Source organism: Dermacentor silvarum, chromosome 8 (assembly GCF_013339745.2).
Source record: "Dermacentor silvarum isolate Dsil-2018 chromosome 8, BIME_Dsil_1.4, whole genome shotgun sequence".
Lineage (NCBI taxonomy): Eukaryota > Metazoa > Arthropoda > Arachnida > Ixodida > Ixodidae > Dermacentor > Dermacentor silvarum.
The window spans coordinates 184,311,809-184,330,571 of record NC_051161.1 but is presented as its reverse complement, the minus strand read 5'-3'; positions in this window follow the sequence as shown (position 1 = coordinate 184,330,571).

Sequence of the window (18,763 nt, the reverse complement as noted above, 5' to 3'; positions counted from 1 at the left end):
TTAAAGCACGAGCATGGTGATCAACCGATGTGCTTTCTACAACTTCATCCCTAAATGTGAGCCGGGGTTCTGCCACTCCCGGTGTTGTTAGCCTGATCCATCCCTATTTTCTTACTGTCGATTGTATGGTTTGTTTTCATACCAAATATTCACATAATAATCTGTGCGTGTTCGGCTAGTAATGAAATGTTTATTTCTCTCACAGTAAAATTAACAAGTAACCAGCAAGAAGGGATGCAGGGCGAAAACCTGCTTTCATGCAGCTTGAAGGCCACCCGGCGGCCGTTGATCACATGACAGTATCTTCACAATAATCGAGAACTCGAGCTCGCTTCGTATAGGCAAAAAGGCTAATGGGTCGAACAGAACCGGGCCGGCCGAAGTATGGTACTTTCGGGCTCGGGTCAGGCCCGGACTTGAAAAACCGGCCCGTGCAGTGCTCTACTTCAGATAGATTCCCATACCGTCACGTAGTAGCGACGTTGAAGTAAACAGCTGTAAAACTGTGTATGACGAAACTGATTCTTTATTGCGAACATGTGCCCACAAAAGCAAGCTACACTTGAAGCATAAGGAAAGCGGCGAATACAGTCGGCGATCGTCGAAATCTGATCAGCGGCGAAACGCGTCGGCTTTTATACATGAGTCATTGAAGGCCGCAGAATAATCCCTGGTACCCGCATGTCTTCCAGAAAGTTCTAGATAATTCGCATCGCTCATACAATCAGATTACATGAGCGTCGGTGACAAGAGACAACGGATAGAAGCATCGATAACGTTCGAGAGACTTCCGATAACATGCAGGCGCGTCCTGTGCCTAGCGATTACGTTTAACGTTTTTAGCCGGTGAAAAGCGGTCACCGGTGAAAGATAAACATGTGTACGTGTCAAATATGATTATGAGAGATTAAGTAAAGCTGCTTAAGACGTAACCTGCTTCCCTGTTCAAGCAAAAGGATCCAGTCAAGTTATTTTTTCCTCTTGCACTTAGAAAGCGGTTGTATATCCCCAGGGCGAACAGTGTCGCGACGGATTGGACTTTTTCTAAAGCATTATTATGCAAAAAAATTGTTTTATTGTTGGGCTTTACGTGCCAAAACCACGATCTGATTATGAGGCACGCCGGGGTGGGGAACTCCGGATTAATTTAGTCCACCTGGGGTTCTTTAACGTTCACCCAATGGCGCACTGATATGCACATCAGAAACCACATTCAACACACAGCATGCCTACACCAACATTGGTAAAACTTGTTTTTTACGCTGCTCTTTTACGTTAATACTTATGTGTTTTTAACTTTGTTGCAAGAAGTGAAGGGCATGCCCTGCATTTCTAACTACGGTACTAACATGTTATGACCAAGAGCCATCCTCTGACAGCATAAGACCTAAATATTTCATTGGTGAATTATTTTTTTATTTCAACTGGCCACTTAACAAGTACTTATATATGATTTTGTTACATTTTTCTAGTGAAGCTGCTACATAATTATTTATGTTTAGGGACATGCTATTAGTGACACACCATTTTTATACTCGCTTCAAGTCGGCCGCCAATAAAAACAATGACTCATTAGATGCCCTTGCACACAGTACACAATCATCCACAAAAATTGTATCCCGGTTCGATAATATCACACATATTGCTAATAAAAAACCTTGCACTCGGCCGCGCAACGCTTGAAACTGCGAAGCTGTGTGATCGTAGCCCAGCGTTTCCCGGAAGTGCACGCGAACTTTTCATCTTATCACTCATGTAGATGATAATTTCTTTTCGTGCGTCTCGGACTTACGGCCGACACTGCGCGTTGCACAGCGCAGCTTGCAACACCGACACCGCGTTCCAATGCCGACATCGCGTTCCAGGAGACCCGCTTCGTGAATGCGTCGCTCTCTCTCTCTCGCTCTCATAGCACGCAAAACCTCTTCACCTCGCAGAGCACGACCATACAAACGCGTCAGCTGTGGACGAATACGACGACGCTCGAACGCAATGCAGCCGTCGTGCAGCACGAACATGCGGCACGGGCCGTCGGTGCTGCCAGATTGCACTCCGGCGATGATGGCCTGCAAGGACTCGTCGCGATGTTGTTCAGCGCGCATGTCGCACATGTCAGTGAAAGCCAACACGCAGGTCTCCAGATCATGTGCAACAGGATCAGGAGGATCCACGGGATGACGAGAGAGGCAGTCAGCGTCCTTGTGCAGACGTCCAGACTTGTAGATGACAATAAAAGAAAATTCCTGGAGCCGCAAAGCCCAGCGACCAAGCCGTCCTGTCGGGTCCCGGAGGGAAGACAGCCAGCAGAGGGCATGGTGGTCTGTAATGACCGAAAACGTGCGGCCGTACAAATATGGCCGGAACATGGCGACAGCCCACACTAAAGCCAAGCACTCACGCTTCGGTGATGGAGTAATTCCTCTCAGAAGGTGACAGCAGGCGGCTGGCGTAAGGTATCACGCACTCAGGTACCATTCTGCTGCTGGGCGAGAACAGCACCGATGCCGTGGCTGCTGGCATCAGTGTGGACTTCGGTCGGTGCAGATGGGTCAAAGTGGGCAAGTATGGGAGGGGTGGTCAGAAAGCCGATGAGAGCGGCGAACGCGTGAGCCTGCTCCGGGCCCCATGAGAAAGGCGTGTTCTTCTTTAGAAGATCTGTCAAAGGGCGAGCAACGTCGGCGAAGTTTTTGACGAAACGGCGAAAGTAAGAACACAGGCCGACAAAGCAGCGCACGTCAGAAGCAGAACGAGGCACAGGGAAACTGCGAACGGCGCGAACTTTATCCGGATCTGGTTGTACACCGGTTGCGTTAACGAGATCCCAACACGGTAATCTGACGGCGCCCGAATTGACATTTCGTAGGTAGCTGATCGGAAGACCGCAAGAATTGCAGCGAGTCGCGCCTGAACGTGGGAGAAAAAAAGGTGTCGCAGTTTCACCTGAAAGGTGAAGACATAGCAAACTGGTTTCAGAGTAGATATTAGCTTTTCAGCACTTGGACATGCAGCAGCACCGGCAACACGCAGAAACGCCGTCGGCGTTTTGCCTGCGTTCGGCCGGCTGACTGTTTCTGATATAAATAGGCACTTGGTGCCGCAGCTAAAGACGCGCATCGGAAGAATTGCTCTACATATATGGTGATTGTAAAGGAGGAAAGAGACGACTTCTGCAGCCCTTAAGGGAGCACGGCGCACGCGCGTTTGTTCTCCGCCGTGCGTTCACTCCCCGTGAAAGCCCCTCGCCCTTTCACTCGCACATAAGCGTTCGGCGCGCGGCGACGATTTAATCTCCATTGACGCTACGGAACCTCACGGCGACGGCGACGCCGACGGCAGAACGCTTTTGGTCCATATAATTGCTATCGAAAAAACAATAACGTCGTCAAGATAACAAAGACAGGTGGTCCATTTGTAGCCTCGCAGAAGAGAGTCCATCATTCGTTCAAATGTCGCAGGAGCATTGCATAGGCCAAAGGGCATTACTTTGAACTGATATAAACCATCAGGTGTTATGAAGGCAGTCTTCTCACGGTCCATTTAATCAACAGAAATCTGCCAGTAGTGGGATCGAAGATCAATGGACGAGAAGTATGTAGCTCCGTGCAAGCAGTCCAAGGCGTCATCGATGCGTGGTAATGGGTAGACGTCCTTTCGCGTGATCTTGTTTAAATGGCGATAGTCGACGCAAAAACGCCAGGTACCATCCTTTTTCTTCACGAGGACGACTGGCAAAGCCCAAGGACTGGCTGATGGTTCGATGACCCCTTTGCGGAGCATTTTGTCCACTTCTGATTGCATTACTCTAAGTTCAGCATGTGATACACGATAGGGACGCCGACGAATAGGATTCATGTCTCCAGTGTTTATACGGTGGTGAACAACAGATGTTTGGCCGAAAGGGCGGTCACCAAAATCAAAGATGTCAGTGTACGATTCGAGCAGGAGACGGAGGTCCTTGGCCTGAGCAGAGGTGAGGTCAGTTGCAATCATTTTGGCGAAGTCATCCATGAAAGAATCAGAGCTGTGAGCTGCAATTGGTGCTAATAATCCACTCTCGGCATCCATACTCTCAATGTCAAATTCGGACGTACAAGAAACGCTGGCCAAGAACATGCCAGCCGGAAGCACTTGAGGGCACAGGCTGAAGTTCAGAAGCGGGAGAACGACGTCATTATTCGTAACCGTGATCAGCCTATGCGGAACCGCAACGTTTCGGTTCAAAAGCACGTCGACGATGGGGCGAAGCACATATTCACCGTCAGGAACCTGCGGCTGTGAGGTCAAAGCAACGTAAGTGACTGCCTCGGGTGACAGACGCACATCTTGCAGTGAGCACAGGCGCGGTGCTTGGAGCATCGGCGAGTTGAGGCAGTTCCAACTGAAGGACGCCGGCTGCGCAGTCGATGAGAACATAATGGTTGGATAAAAAGTCCAACCCTAGGATAACGTCGTGAGGGAAGTTGTCGATCACAGCTAAGAGAACAGAAGTAGGGCGTCCGGCTATACTTAAACGTACAGTACACATTCCGAGAACAACCAGCACGCCACCGTCGGGCACACGAAGCACTTGTGCAGCTTCTGGGGTGAGGACCTTCTTTAAACGTCTACGTAGGCTAGCACTCATCACAGATATGTGGGCTCCAGTGTCGACGAGTGCTTGGACAGGTACGCCGTCTACTTTGACGTCAATTATATTTCTCTTTGTGGGCACAGACAGAGGATTTACTACAGTAGTTGTCAATGCAGCACCACCTCCTAGGGCTGCAATTCTTAGTTTTCCGAAGGAACGCGATCGAACGCCACAAGGTTCGAAAGGCGACGTGGCTGCGGCGAACGGGAAGATGGGCGACGTGTTTGTGGTGAACGAGACTGGTGTCCGCGAGGCGATGGTGAGCGACTGTACCACGTGTTCTTGGCAGAGTTGTCGGCACTGTTAGACTCGGCGGAGGGCAGAACACGGCGGGAATTTCCATGAAAACGGTTCAGGTTGGTCGGCGTGCGAGGTGTTGAGGGCCACCGAGTTGCGACAGTATCGGGCGACATGACCAATACGACTACAGGTGAAACATATCGGCTGGTCGTACGCAGTTCTCCACTCAGTCTGGTTGCGATAACGCGGAGAGAAGCATCGCGGTGGATCAAACAGAGTAGAAGGGCGTTCGTTGGCTCTGGGGTTGGCGACAGCACAGACAGAATGTAAACCAATGCTTTCAAGTTCCTGGCGAACGATGGCTTGAACGAGAGGAACTGAAGGAGGGGTAGCGTCAGGGCGACGCGAACAGAAAGCTGCGGGTGCCATCGCTTCCAGTTCACGTCGAACGATTCGCACCACGTCCTCTGATGGCGACGCATGCTGCTGTGAGGGTTGATCTTCACAAGTCGACGTTGCGGCAGTATTGGGGAGTCTGGCGAATGGTTGCAGGACGCGGCGGCTTTTGGCCTGCTCGAATTGTCGGCACTCTTTCAGGATAGCATCAACTGAAGAACAGCCTTTGCACATCAGCAGATTAAAGGCGTCGTCAGCGATTCCCTTCAGCACGTGCCCGACCTTCTCAGCTTCAGTCATGTCGTGATCGCCTTTACGACAAATCGCCAGCATGTCCTGGATATACGAAACATAGGAGATTGGGCGCGGGAGGCGAGTTCCTGCTTTGCGGCAATCTTACGGCCGGCTGGTTGGCCCAAACAACTCTTTTATGCATTGGTGCCAGCTGGTCAGACTCCCAACATCCCCGTAACACATTGGTGAGAGGTTCGGGGTACCAAGGCTGGAAGCGGAGCTCCGCAGTGGAAGTCGCATCACCGTCCCCACCATGACTGACGGTGAGCACGCGGGATCAACGTCGTTGCCGCCTCCAACGTCAACGGCACCGTCACCAGCTACGTCGTCGTCCCTACGGAACTTTCGGACCGATGGCGCCGACGTTGAAGAGTGACCGGCCATGTACGAACGCGTGAGTGGAGTCAACAGATGGGACCCTACGCCTATGCTAGCTAACGTGTTGTACCTAAGAGGCACGGCAAAGGTTTACGAAACCACGAAGAGGAGCTGACCAGCTGGCACCAATGCAAGCTAAAAGAGTGTTTCGTAAAATTGCCGCAAAGCAGGAACGATATACGAAACATAGGACTCTGTGGGGATTGGGCGTGGGAGGCTAGTTCCTGATTTGCGGCAATCTTACGGCTGGCTGGTTGGCCAAACAACTCTTTTATCTTCTCTTTGCATTGGTGCCAGCTGGTCAGCTCCTGTTCGTGGTTTTCGTACCAGACCTTTGCCGTGCCTCTTAGGTACAACACGTTAGCTAGCATAGGCGTAGGGTCCCATCTGTTGACTCCACTCACGCGTTCGTACATGGCCGGGCACTCTTCAACGTCGGCGCCATTGGTCCCACAGAAAGTTCCGGGATCCTTGGCTTGTACAACCACAACCGATGGGGACGACGACGTAGCTGGTGACGGTGCCGTTGACGTTGGAGGCGGCAACGACGTTGATCCCGCGTGCTCACCGTCAGTCATGGTGGGGACGGTGATGCGACGTCCACTGCGGAGCTCCGTTTCCAGCCTTGGTACCCCGCACCTCTCACCAATGTGTTACGGGGATGTTGGGAGGACTAGTCCTGGATGCATTTACAATATATGCACAAGTAGGGTGAGTGTGGTCAAGATAGCTGACCAGCAACAACACGCAGCAGCCAGTGTCTCTCGATCTTCTTCTTTTCTTTCCTCCTATCCTTCCGTAACAATATGATTCGCATAAATGCATGTTCTGGCAGCGTGGCTGTATAGCCTAGTGGTTACGACGCTCGCTTTGGGACCGGAGGTACGCGGGCTCGAAACCCACCTCGGCAAGAAAGTTTATTTGTTTTCTTTCTTGGTAGTTTCTTGATACGCACCACAAATTACGGCTGTTAAAAAAAGAAGAAATTCGGCAGAGACATTTCAAACTGCTTACGTGTGGGTATGCGAAAGCGATATATTCCCTTTGGTGCAGTGTTGTACGGAACGGCGTTCCAGGAACTAGTTCCTTTTGGGAGGAACGGAGGAATGCCACCATTCCTTTAAGGGCCGGTGGAACTGTAACGGTAACTCGTTATTTTTACGAAGGAACGGCAGAGGGAACGGCGTTCCTTCTGTAAACGTTCCACGGCACTAAACAGGCGCACCGACGCACGCACGTATGCAGCACATCATGCAGGGCGCAAAGAACTACCGCTTGTCTGTCACGTGACTATTGTGCATTTTCTTTCGCGAGTTCTGCATTATATTTTTTATCACTAGGCTTCAAGATTGTCACGTGACGCTCCCTTCTGTAGTTTCTTTCCGCCATGGCGGCCTGTCGGACACTAACATCGAGATGTAACTCTTGCCGAGTTCAAACAAGGGTCTTTACTAAATTGAGAATATCTATTCTGGACATTTCTTTTTCTACTCATACTGCAATATTGAATCAGCAATTAATTAAACGCCTAAGTATTGTTCCTTTCGATGCGGTTTCTTGTGCAACCATTTAATTATATCCTCCTGAGACCCCTTGTACAATACATTGCACATTGCCTTCCACTTTTTTTCGAAATTCACTCAGAAGTGATTACGCAAAATATTCACTCTGGGTTTGAAGTACGGTGCATGTGTAACTACTGTAATGAAGTGGTTTACTCATATTCTTGTCATCCGCTTTCGAGAAATTTGACAATAAATTGGTCTAGACCTCTGTGTCGTCCCACACGGCCGAAAGACGTCGAGGCGTATTTCGAAGTCACCGAGATTTCGGGAAAATACCGGACGCGGCAGCAATATGGCAATGTACTACACGTAGTTCCATCTTCATCTCAGCGTTTAAACAATGAAATGCAGTTTTTACCGCAGCTAACATGAGGAGATGATGGAGAGATTCACGTACACGGAGACGGAGCTTTTGGCATCTATCAGATACCGGCTCAGCCGGGTCTGGAGAACGTGCTCCATAAGCTTGCCCACACAGGACGTAAGGGATATGGGACCGAGATTAGCGGGTCGAAGTGGTTTGCCTGATTTGGGAATGAAAACTACCTTAGCGTCCTTTACTTGGGGTTGGGAGGGCGCCGCGCACCCAGCATTCATTGAAGTAGTCGGTTAGGGCTGTGATGGAGGGGGAATCGAGGTTGCGTAGTGCCTTGTTGTGCACTCCGTCGGGACCGGGAGCTGAGGACGTATTCAGGCGCTGAAGTTCTGCCCTGACTTTGGCCTCTCTGATGGTTTTGTCGAGGAGGATCGTTGGGGGAGCCTGTATAGTGGGTGGTCTCCGGGGGGATATGCGGGGAAGTGTAGACCACGAAGCGTCTGGAGGAGTTCCTGCGGGGAGGCTTCGGATGCGTGTATGAGCTTCGTCATGATCTGTTTCTGGTGTGTCTTGGACTGAGTCGAATCAATGAGATGCGGAATAGGTTCCATGTCTGGGGCAGGCTCATGTTGTGCTCCAGCCTGTTACAGAGGGATCCCCAATTTTAGCGAGAGAGAGTCGCAGCATGCGTCTCAGTCTCCTTGTTGAGCTGGGTCAGCCGGCGTCTGAATGTTGTATTCCAGCGCTGACGCTGCCACCTCCGCTCGAGTCCCGCCTTGGCTTTCCAGAGCTGCAGGAGATGGGAATCCATCGCGTCCGCAGGGCAGTCCTCTGGGAGGGGGCGAGTCGCGGCGCGGATGTCGCACTAGAGCTGGTCGGACCAAGTAGCTATGTCTGAGATGTTGTGTAGAGTGCGGGCTGCTCGGAAAGTGCGGAACGAGTCCCACTTCGTGATGGCAGCACCACGAGCGGGTCTGCGTGCTGGGCCTGCTGTAGGAGAATCTCAATAATGTAGTGATCACTACCCAGATTCTCCCGGGTGTTACACCACCAGCTTGAGGTAGGCGGTGGGTAAATGTGAGGTAGGGAAGTAGTGTCTGCGCAGACACTGTTTGCGGTGCGAGTAGGGGTGGTGGGATTTGTGAGAAGGGAGAAGCCGGCCTGCTGAGCTGCGGGCCATACCCGGCGCCCGTTGGGGGTGCCCGTTTGGTAGCCCCAGGCCGTGTGCGGGGCGTTGAAATCCCCTAGAATTAGGAGGGGGCTCTTGTGAGCGACGCGCTTGGCGAGCGTGAAGAGTCGGTCGAAGTAGTTGCCGCAGGCACTTCGGGTGGCTGTATTGACCCTTTTCGCGGCGATCCCGTGGGCGCTGCCATGTTTGATCACGTGGTGACGCGTCCATTGCTTGCCTCAACTGCCTCCGTTGCCTCCTTGTTTACAATGGAAATGTATGACGCCGGCGCGACCTAGAAAACCTCTGTTTTCAAAGATATCGTAGACGGTGACCAGGTGGACGACACGAAGCTTTGATCACAGCTTCAGAGAACATGCAAAAGCGCTTTCGGAGCTGATTAAGCTATGTCCAAACGGCGCAAGCAGCGTATATGGTGCTTGTTCTAAAAGCGGGGCTAAATATGTATTCCAAGCTATCCAAACATTCCGCTCATAAATTCAGTCAGGATTAGTGTGTTTTGCTCTTTGTTCTTTATTCGGCAAATATTTTGAAGCAATGGCTTGTCAGTTTCTGACTCAGTGAAGTTCGTTGGTGCGGCCACTATCTGATTATTTTCTGCCTAATCGCTCGCGGGTGTGCTCAGTTCCGATAGATTTGTTCTTGCTGCGCACAAGGCTTGAAACGTAGCTGTTTTGTACATTGTAATACCTTGAAGCAAATATATATGGCAGCTAGTAACTTGCTTACTCTTATGGACCGTCACGAAACATTCAGCTTCGACCATTCGTGCGCCATCAGTGTAGTCCGTCATTTATTGTCCGTATACAGTGCGCATATATTCAAGTGTGCGCCCATTCACTTATTCTTGATACGTCGGCGATAGAGTGGGCGTCAGTTTTCCTGCCATTTGGGTCAGATGTGTATAGAAAACGTGCGCGAAACTTACTATGACAGGAAGCGGCGCTACTCCCATTGTCATTGTTTAACGAGTGGTACTCTTGCCGACGTTCTGGGGATGAAGCCCTTTCTTTGAAGGTTAGCGATACAAGGCTGGCGGATAAGCAAATTTCTGTATCCTCGAGGAAAGCCGCACATCCCGAAGTGCCGGTAACACGTTCCGACAGTTGCAGAAGTGGTTCGCTAACTTGGCCACACAGATTCATTCCATTCCTTAACATGCCAGTCCACAATGTCTTAGCGAAAACTCAGTTGCATTTCCGACAGCTGATCGCACAGAAGCAAGGTAGAAGCGGTAATGGTTTCGTATTCGTGCGCGGTCGTTGAGGAGACGTATGGCACGCCGTCGTGAGCGCCATCTCGTTTCTGTAAAACAAACTGCTCGGCGAAAAGGGTCAATATGTTAAGGATGAAGAGGGTATCGCGAGTGCACTGCGGCACAAGTTCGATGAAGAGATGATCTATTTCGGGGACGTCTAGCGGGTGGGAGGTGGTAGTGAGCGCACGGCGTACGAGGAATGCGACCCGAGGGGACGTAGGAGAAATGGGGATGATGGGCACGTAGCTTGGTAGGGTGAGAGGATTGGAGGGCTCTTGCAGCGCGAGCACGTCGGGGCCGTCTGCCCGAGCTAGGAACTGGTGAACCAGCCCCCGCTTGGAGCCAAAGCATCGACAGTTCCAGTGCCAGATGGTGAGGCTAGTGCGAGGTCTAGCCATTGCTGAGGGTGTAGTTTGCAGCGGAGGGGTGGAGAGGGTGTGGAGCTTGGCCTTCTTTTTAGGCCGCGCGGCAGCACAGGCTGTCCAGTGGAGGGCCTCTTGCTCCTTAAATCGCTCGTCAATTTGGTGAGCAAATTCGTCTAGACGGCTAGTGAGGTTGGCGAATTGTTGGGTGAAGGCTTGGATGGCCGTCTGTACCGCGGCCTGAATTTTGGCCTCCACGAGTTGTTCGAATTGGGAGGGTAGGGCTGGGGTTGCCGCGGCCGATGTTGGTGTGGCCGAGGAGGTAGTGGGAGTTGCGGCCCTCTTCTTGGCCGGCGGTTCGCGAGTAGGAGGAGAAGGTGGTAGGGGAGGGAGTTTATGAGCGGCCGAGATCATTGTCGCCGGGGTAGGGGTGTGGACCTGCAGGAAGGCATGCAGCTGCGACTGAAGGCGTTGGTTGGTGGTGTGGAGGGAGGCGAGCTGTGCGCGGACATGCACCATTTCCTTATAGAGGGGGTTCGCGGAGTCCTGGAGACTACGCCTGCCCAGCTCACCTCACTGGTGTGGCGGCCGGGTTCCTGTGCAGGTGGTTTTGGGGGGACTGGAAGTGGGGGTTGCCTGAGTCCGGTCCAGGAGTGGGATCAGGCCATGGGCTTGGTACGGTTGGAGGGCTGTTTCAGTGCGGCAGGATGCAGCACCGGGAGGGACTCCAGGGTGAGCTGCAGGGCCTGAGGCTTGCGGGTCATGGAGCAGCTGCTATGTTGGGGTGGAGCTTGATTGGTGAGAGCCTGGTTGGCGGTTGCCTCGGGGGCCCGCCTGGCATCCCAGTACCTCTTCTTGACGAGGTATGGGGTGCGGTAGCGGGCCTTGCAGGTTCCGTCCGCCATCAGGTGTGCTTTGCTGCAGATCTTGCAGAGCGGCGTGCAGGCGTGGTCCTTGGGGGGGGGGGGGGTCTACTTGGTCACAGCCGGAGCAGCGGCGTTGCTTGGGAGCCGGGCACACATCCGCGCGGTGGCCGAGTGCGCCGCGGTTAGGGCAGTGCTCGATATTCTTTTTGAGGAGGGAGCACCTATAGAGTACGGAGGAGAGGTAGATGTGCTTGGGCACCCAGTCTTGTTCGAAAAGGATGATGATGGACTCCGTGGAGCCCATGCGTATAAAGTCGAGGATGGGAGGGTTCTGCTCGCGATTGAGACGATCCTGAATGTCTTCGTAAGAGTGGGCGAGAGGGACCCCGTGAACCACACCGCGGGCGCAGTCTTCCGGGCCGCTTCGTAGGAGTAGTCGTAGGCAGTGTCTTTGATGAGTACGGACTTGATGGCGAGGTAGTGGTGTCGGCGTTGCGGGTCTGGAGTGTTGATGAGGACGACGTGTTGGAGGGTGTTGATGATTACGGTGCCTGGCTTGGCCTCTTGGTGTCCGAGGCGGGCTGCTTGCAGAATGGCATCGCGAAGCGCAACGCTGTTCACGGTCCGAAGGTTGAGGCCGCCACGGGGACGGAGGATGATTTTATGATCGTCGATGGGTAGCTTGGGGTGGCGTAGGGCAGAGAGTTGGGGCGGCCGGGGCCGGTGCCTCGCCAGAGCTTGAGGCGTAGACGGCTGCATACATTTCTCGGCAGCGGCGAAATTCGGAGTAGTGGTGGGGCGGGAGTTGCGAGTCGAGCTAGGATGAGTTTATCCGGCCGTAGGGGACAAAGTCGGGTCTCCTCCGCGCCCCGGAGGCCCGGTTTCGATTCCCGCCCAGATCAAAATTTACCTATTTTTTATTTCAAAGGGATTAGTTTACTTTGTTTACATGAACCTGCCTGATAAATTTGTCATCAATTCGAGCATTTTTACGACGCGTTTTTACTCTTTGCCGTCGGCCATTTTTGGTAGCGTCGCCGACTACAACTACGGGTTTTCGCGTAATGGGGCATATAATGCTTTCGCATTAAAAAATAGAAAAGTAATGGGCCCCAACACGGAGCCTTGCGGCACACCAGACGTAGCAGCAACATCATCTGAGCAACTCCCATTCAAAACAGCTCTTCGACGTACTTACTTAACAACACGGAGTTACAGCCTGTATAGTCATAAAAGCATTCACGTGTTCATAGTACGGATAATCTTACCTGGTATATCGAGATTAGTAACAATGCGGATCGAACGTTGGGTTATTGGCTCCTGTACACTTATAATGCCACCATCCTCTCTCATGTTACTACTATAGAGAACACTAATAGGAACAAAATTTGAGTATACATCCAATGTGTGAAATTCCATTGTATTTATTACCTCATTAGAACTCAAAATTACTCCACTCGTTTTATATGTTCAACTTATGATCGAATAGCTACTCTAACCCCAAATAAAGCTAAACTTGAATTTGTAACCCGTAAACTGATACAGTCGAACCCGGATATATCGAATCTGAAGGACATCACAAAAAGTTCGATGTATAGGTAATTCGATATATAAAATAATAGGCCCTCAGGTAAACGGTGGCTTACCGATTAGTGCATCCGAGAGCCGCTAATTTACTGCACGCAACTCTGGGGAAAAAAGCAAGCACTTTATTTACACGCAAAAAAATTGCTGGTTCACTTTCAACTTCATTGAAAAGTCCAAGCTGATTCTTTTCTTTAAACTTGTAGCGGCCATCGCTTGCGGAAAATAAACTCATGAATAGGCACTCAACCCACACGACGGCGCCTTGAAAATCGGATAGAAGGAATGTTGACGTCCGAGGTAGCATGAGGGCTAGCCGAACAGGCTGACATGGCTCAACTGACTGCACTATCTCTTCTCGACCTCCAGGTGCCAGAATACCTCAAAGTGTACAAAGACGTGCACTATGAGGTCTTCTGCGTGGCGCCGCGTTCGATATATCGAATGTGCTGGTGAAAGAGCGTTCTTTATACGCGTGCACCAGCCCGATACATTTGCATGGAATTTTCAAGGGTATTTTACAGCTGTTCGATATACAGAATAATTAGTTATAAGTTGGCTTGATATATCCGCGTACGACTGTATCTCCGTCACCACATATATGGCATCGTATTGATCAGCTGTACAAAATACGTATCAGATTTAGTCACATTAATTTCCTTCAGCTCTTTCTGGCCTTGCACAGCCCTTGAATGGTATCGCCCCCCCCCCCCCAAATAAATCCTAAAGAGTACTAATAAACGAAAGTTTCATGCAACATCAACTAGCGTACGTTGTGTAATCTGAATTTGTTAATTACTTACTACGTTCCTTTTAAATTCTTTGTAATATCAGGTAATATGGCATAATTGTAACGCTGCCTTCCTGGTGCGCACTGAAGTTTCTTCCACGTACCACCAGGTAAAATTATGTGATTAAAAAGTTACTTTTTAATAGTTGCATTATTTGTTTAGCCTGCTCAACCCACTTCCTTCCGTAATGCCTTCGAGTGCTGACGGCGCAAATAAATATATTATTGAACTGTAAAATATATTACTTGGATGAGGGGTGGTCACCTCCGGCAATGTTTATACATCATCATCAGACTATATTTATCTCCATGGTAGGACGAAGGCCTCACCCAGCGATCTCCAATGATCCTTATCGAGCGATGTATAAACTATGTGCATTATTTAAAGCTACATAGTTTAACGCTACGTAGCTAAACTCAGTTTATCTTCTGGAATGACTAGTCAGCTGTTCTTCTTAGCCGCTTATTTTGTCGGTGCATTCTTGCGAATGGTCGATGTCCGAGGGTCCATCAAGGGTCCATGTATGGTGCCGTGCCAGGTTCCGAGAGGAGGAGATATCCAGGGAGATTAGAAAACTGTTTTATATACACTGTACATGGTATATTACAAGATAGGCTCCATGATCTTGGAGCCGTCTACGTGCTAACATCTTTGCATGTAGTAGCGTTTATATCTCCGAGCGTTCTACATGGTCGAGCGTGCTCTACATCGTCAAGCGTGCTCTCGACATGGTCAAGCGTCTCCCTCACAACACTCAAGTCCCCTGTTTTATCCCTTCCGTTTCCCTCTTTCACTCGACGAGGGAATACACTTTAGTTCTTTTAGCCAATGACAGTCTTTGATCAGGTGGCCATATCCCACACGTGATGTGTCGTCGTTTCCCGCCGGGCTCCGCCTCCAATCTTGCTAGGTCGCCCCCGAACACAGGCAGCGGTTGACACCTAGGGAACCGAACGTTGATGTCGTTCCCCCGGGATTGCCAGACACGGGCCCCTTTCAAGATTCGCCTCTCCATAGCGGTCAGTTCGCGGAACCAGGTAGGGCGGTGGCTATCTCGAAAGGCAGCAGTCGGCATAGCGTCGTCGTGGTTCGGGCGGCGCTGGTAATTCACGGGACCGCACCAAGGGGCGACGCTGCCGTTTAGCCACGCATGAGTAGCCCGGAGACCAACTGCTAATCCCTCAGTCCCAGGTGACAATTCTCGGCCGCGAGAAAGGGGCGCCAGGTTGGCGCGTCTGAGTCGGCGCCGGCCTCCTGTGTCCCGAAGGACCGCCAGACACAACAGCATGCAAGTCTCTCGTCTTATTTGCTCAAATGACAACCTAATTAACGAGCTCTTGAAACTCATATCGCTTTGGTAAATAAGTTGCTATGTGTTTTTGGACTCTCGCTAAAATAAAAAAAAACGTACATTACTTTATAAATGCAGTGGAAGAAATTGCCGCGAAAAGACAAAGCCGTGTAATACATTTTAACTTTTCATTACATGCCTATAGCCAGGAAGTTTATGCAACCAAATGATTGTGTATTATTACATTCTCAAATTCCTACGGCATTTGCCCTATGTGGAGAAGCCAGTTTAACTTTTAAATGATTCACAATTCGACTTTGTGATGTTCCGACCATATATTCGATAGAGAGAAATGTGCATGACCAATAGGAACATATGTTGGAGGCAAAAATTCTTATCAAATTTTGCAAAATAATCTGTGTTTACCAACTGAACAGCATATTTCTACCCTGGAACAGATAGGAAATTGAAATGAATCACATGCATCAAAGTTTGCAGTGCGAGTATTGTGAAGTACAGTTTCAGTTTTGTTTCTTTCAATTTATGATATATTGTAACGGTATTTCGAGGAGTAAAATATAAAAACTGGTTTATTAAGGGCGAACCTGTGCCCTGCAACTATGTACACGAAGAGTTTCAAAGGACGTTCCACACGAGCGTCTCTGCGCCGAACGCACTTCTTTCTCTTCCAGAGATGGTCCGAGCCCCTGTCTCGTGCGCGTGCACGAGCGGCACACATTGCGCCACCCCACGAAACCAAGCAGGCACGCGAGAGGTAGCAGACGCTCTTTTGACACAGTGGCTCGCTGGCTACCGTCGTAGAACACATGTTTAGGAGCAGACTTGCGGCATTACTCCCCCTCCCAATAAGCATCGTCCCGATGCCGGCAGGAGGGTAGCTAAGTTAGTCGGAGGCTTTTCGTTATCGGTCGTAATAGGGCTTCATGCGGACTATGTGGACGACGTCCGCAATGTTAGGGCGTTTAGTGCGCTCGTTTCCACTAGGGATTACTTCGTAAGTCAGGTCGCTTAGTCGACGGATAACCTCATAAGGGCCAAAGTACCGTCGTAGTAGCTTTTCTGAGAGTCCGCGACGTCGCACTGGTGTCCATACCCACACCTTGTCACCCGGCTGGTACTGAACTATTCGGCGGTGCCTGTTGTAAGAACGTGCATCCTTGCATTGTTGATGGCGTAATCGGCATCGTGCCAACTGGCGGGCTTCTTCGGCTCTTTGTAGGAACTCGTCAACGTCGCACGGGTTGCCGTCGTCATTATCTGCTGGCAGCATGGCATCCAGCGTTGTTGTGACGGTGCGCCCATAGACAAGTTCAAACGGAGTGACACGAGTGGACTCCTGTAGAGCCGTGTTGTAGGCGAATGTAGCGTAGGGCAGGATCTCGTCCCAAGTCTTACGTTCGATGTCAACATACATTGACAACATGTCAGCGATGGTGCGGTTCAGGCGTTCCGTCAACCCGTTTGTTTAGGGATGGTATGCAGGGCTTTTTCTATGACTGGTGTTAGTCATCGTCATCAAGCACTGCATAAAATCAGCTGTAAATGCTGCACCTCGATCTGTTATGACAACCATTGGGGCACCATGTCGAAGCACTATGTTGTGAACAAAAAACTTGGCAACTTCGACGGCCGTTCCCCGCTCAAGGCAGCCAGTTTCAGCATATCGTGTCAAATAGTCGGTCGCGATAACGATCCACCTCTTCCCTGATGACGATGTGGGAAATGGTCCAAGAAGATCCATCCCAACTTGTTGAAATGGAGTCTTAGGTGGGTCTATGGGTTGAAGAAGACCAGCTGGCTTTACGGGTGGTGTTTTGCGCCTTTGACATTCGCGACATGTCTTCACGTAGTGCTGTACTGACGCTAATAAATTCGGCCAATAATACTTTGCATGGATTCTGACGAATGTTCGGGTGACACCCAAGTGGCCTGATGATGGGTCATCATGGCAGGCTTCTAATATTTCAGGCCACATAACTGACGGTACGACGAGTAAGAACTTTTCATTGTTTTTTTGGAAGTTTCTCTTGTAGAGTGCGTTATCTCGGAGGCAGAATGAAGATAATCCTCTCTTAAACACTCGTGGAACTTGAACGTTATGCCCTTCGAGATACTTTATGAGTGGGAGCAAATATGCGTCGGCCCGTTGATGCTCGGCGATTTCAGCAGCTCGCATCACACAAAGGAATGGGAAATCGTCGTCTTCAGAAGGAGGAGAGCCGACCGGTGCGCGTGACAAGCAATCAGCGTCGTTATGCTTTCGCCCAGACTTGTACACAACGGTAATATCGTATTCTTGGAGTCTGAGGCTCCACCTCGCAAGTCGTCCGGATGGGTCTTTCAAGCTTGCCAGCCAGCACAGTGAATGGTGATCGCTAACTGCATGAAACGGCCTGCCGTAGAGGTATGGTCTAAACTTGCTGATGGCCCATATGACTGCCAAGCACTCCTTCTCCGTCGCAGAATAGTTTCTTTCAGCTTTTGAAAGAGTGCGGCTAGCGTACGCTATGACCTTCTCTTCTCCATTTTGCCACTGAACTAAAACTGCGCCAAGACCCAGATTGCTGGCATCTGTGTGGACTTCTGTGTCTGCGGTCTCGTCGAAGTGGGCGAGGATTGGCGGGGATTGCAAACGCTTCTTTAATTCTTCGAAAGCAGTGTCTTGTTCGGTATGCCATACGAAGGGTATGTCTTCTTTCGTGAGTCTTGTTAGAGGTTCCGAAATTTTTGAGAAATTTTCTACAAATCGCCTGTAGTAAGCGCATAAGCCCAAAAATCGACGCACCTCTTTCTTATCTCGTGGCTTTGGAAATCCTGCGACGGCTGCAGTCTTCTCGGGGTCCGGCCCAATACCTTGAGCGCTGATGACGTGACCCAAGAAACGAAGCTCTTCAAATCCAAACTGGCACTTTTCTGGTTTGATTGTCAAGCCGGCCGACTGGATAGCCTGGAGCACTGAACGTAGCCTCTCCACGTGCTGGTCGAACGTTGAAGAGAATACCACAACGTCCTCCAAGTAGACTAGGCATGACTGCCATTTGAGACCCGACAGGACACTGTCCATCATGCGCTGGAAGGTCGCTGGCGCGCAACAGAGGCCGAATGGGAGTGCTTTAAACTCATAAAGTCCGTCCGGAGAAACGAATGCTGTTTTTTCACGATCTCTTTCGTCCACTTCACTTTGCCAATATCCGCTTTTTAAATCCAACGAAGAAAAATACTTTCCATCACGCAGCCGGTCCAAGGTGTCATCGATACGTGGCAAGGGGTACACATAACGCTTGGTGACGCTGTTCAGTTTCCGGTAATCAACACAAAATCTCATTGTGTTGTCCTTTTTCCTGACAAGAACTACCGGGGATGTCCATGGGCTGTTGGACGGCTGAATGACATCATCCTGAAGCATCTCTTGCACCTGATTCTTTATGATCTCCCGTTCTTTCGGCAATACTCGGTATGGGTGTTGGTATACAGGTCTGGTTACTTCATCTGTTATTATACGGTGTTTAACAACCTGCGTTCTCCGTACTCTTGAGGAAGTAGAGAAACACTCTGCAAAAGCACCTATGAGGTATGGTTTTC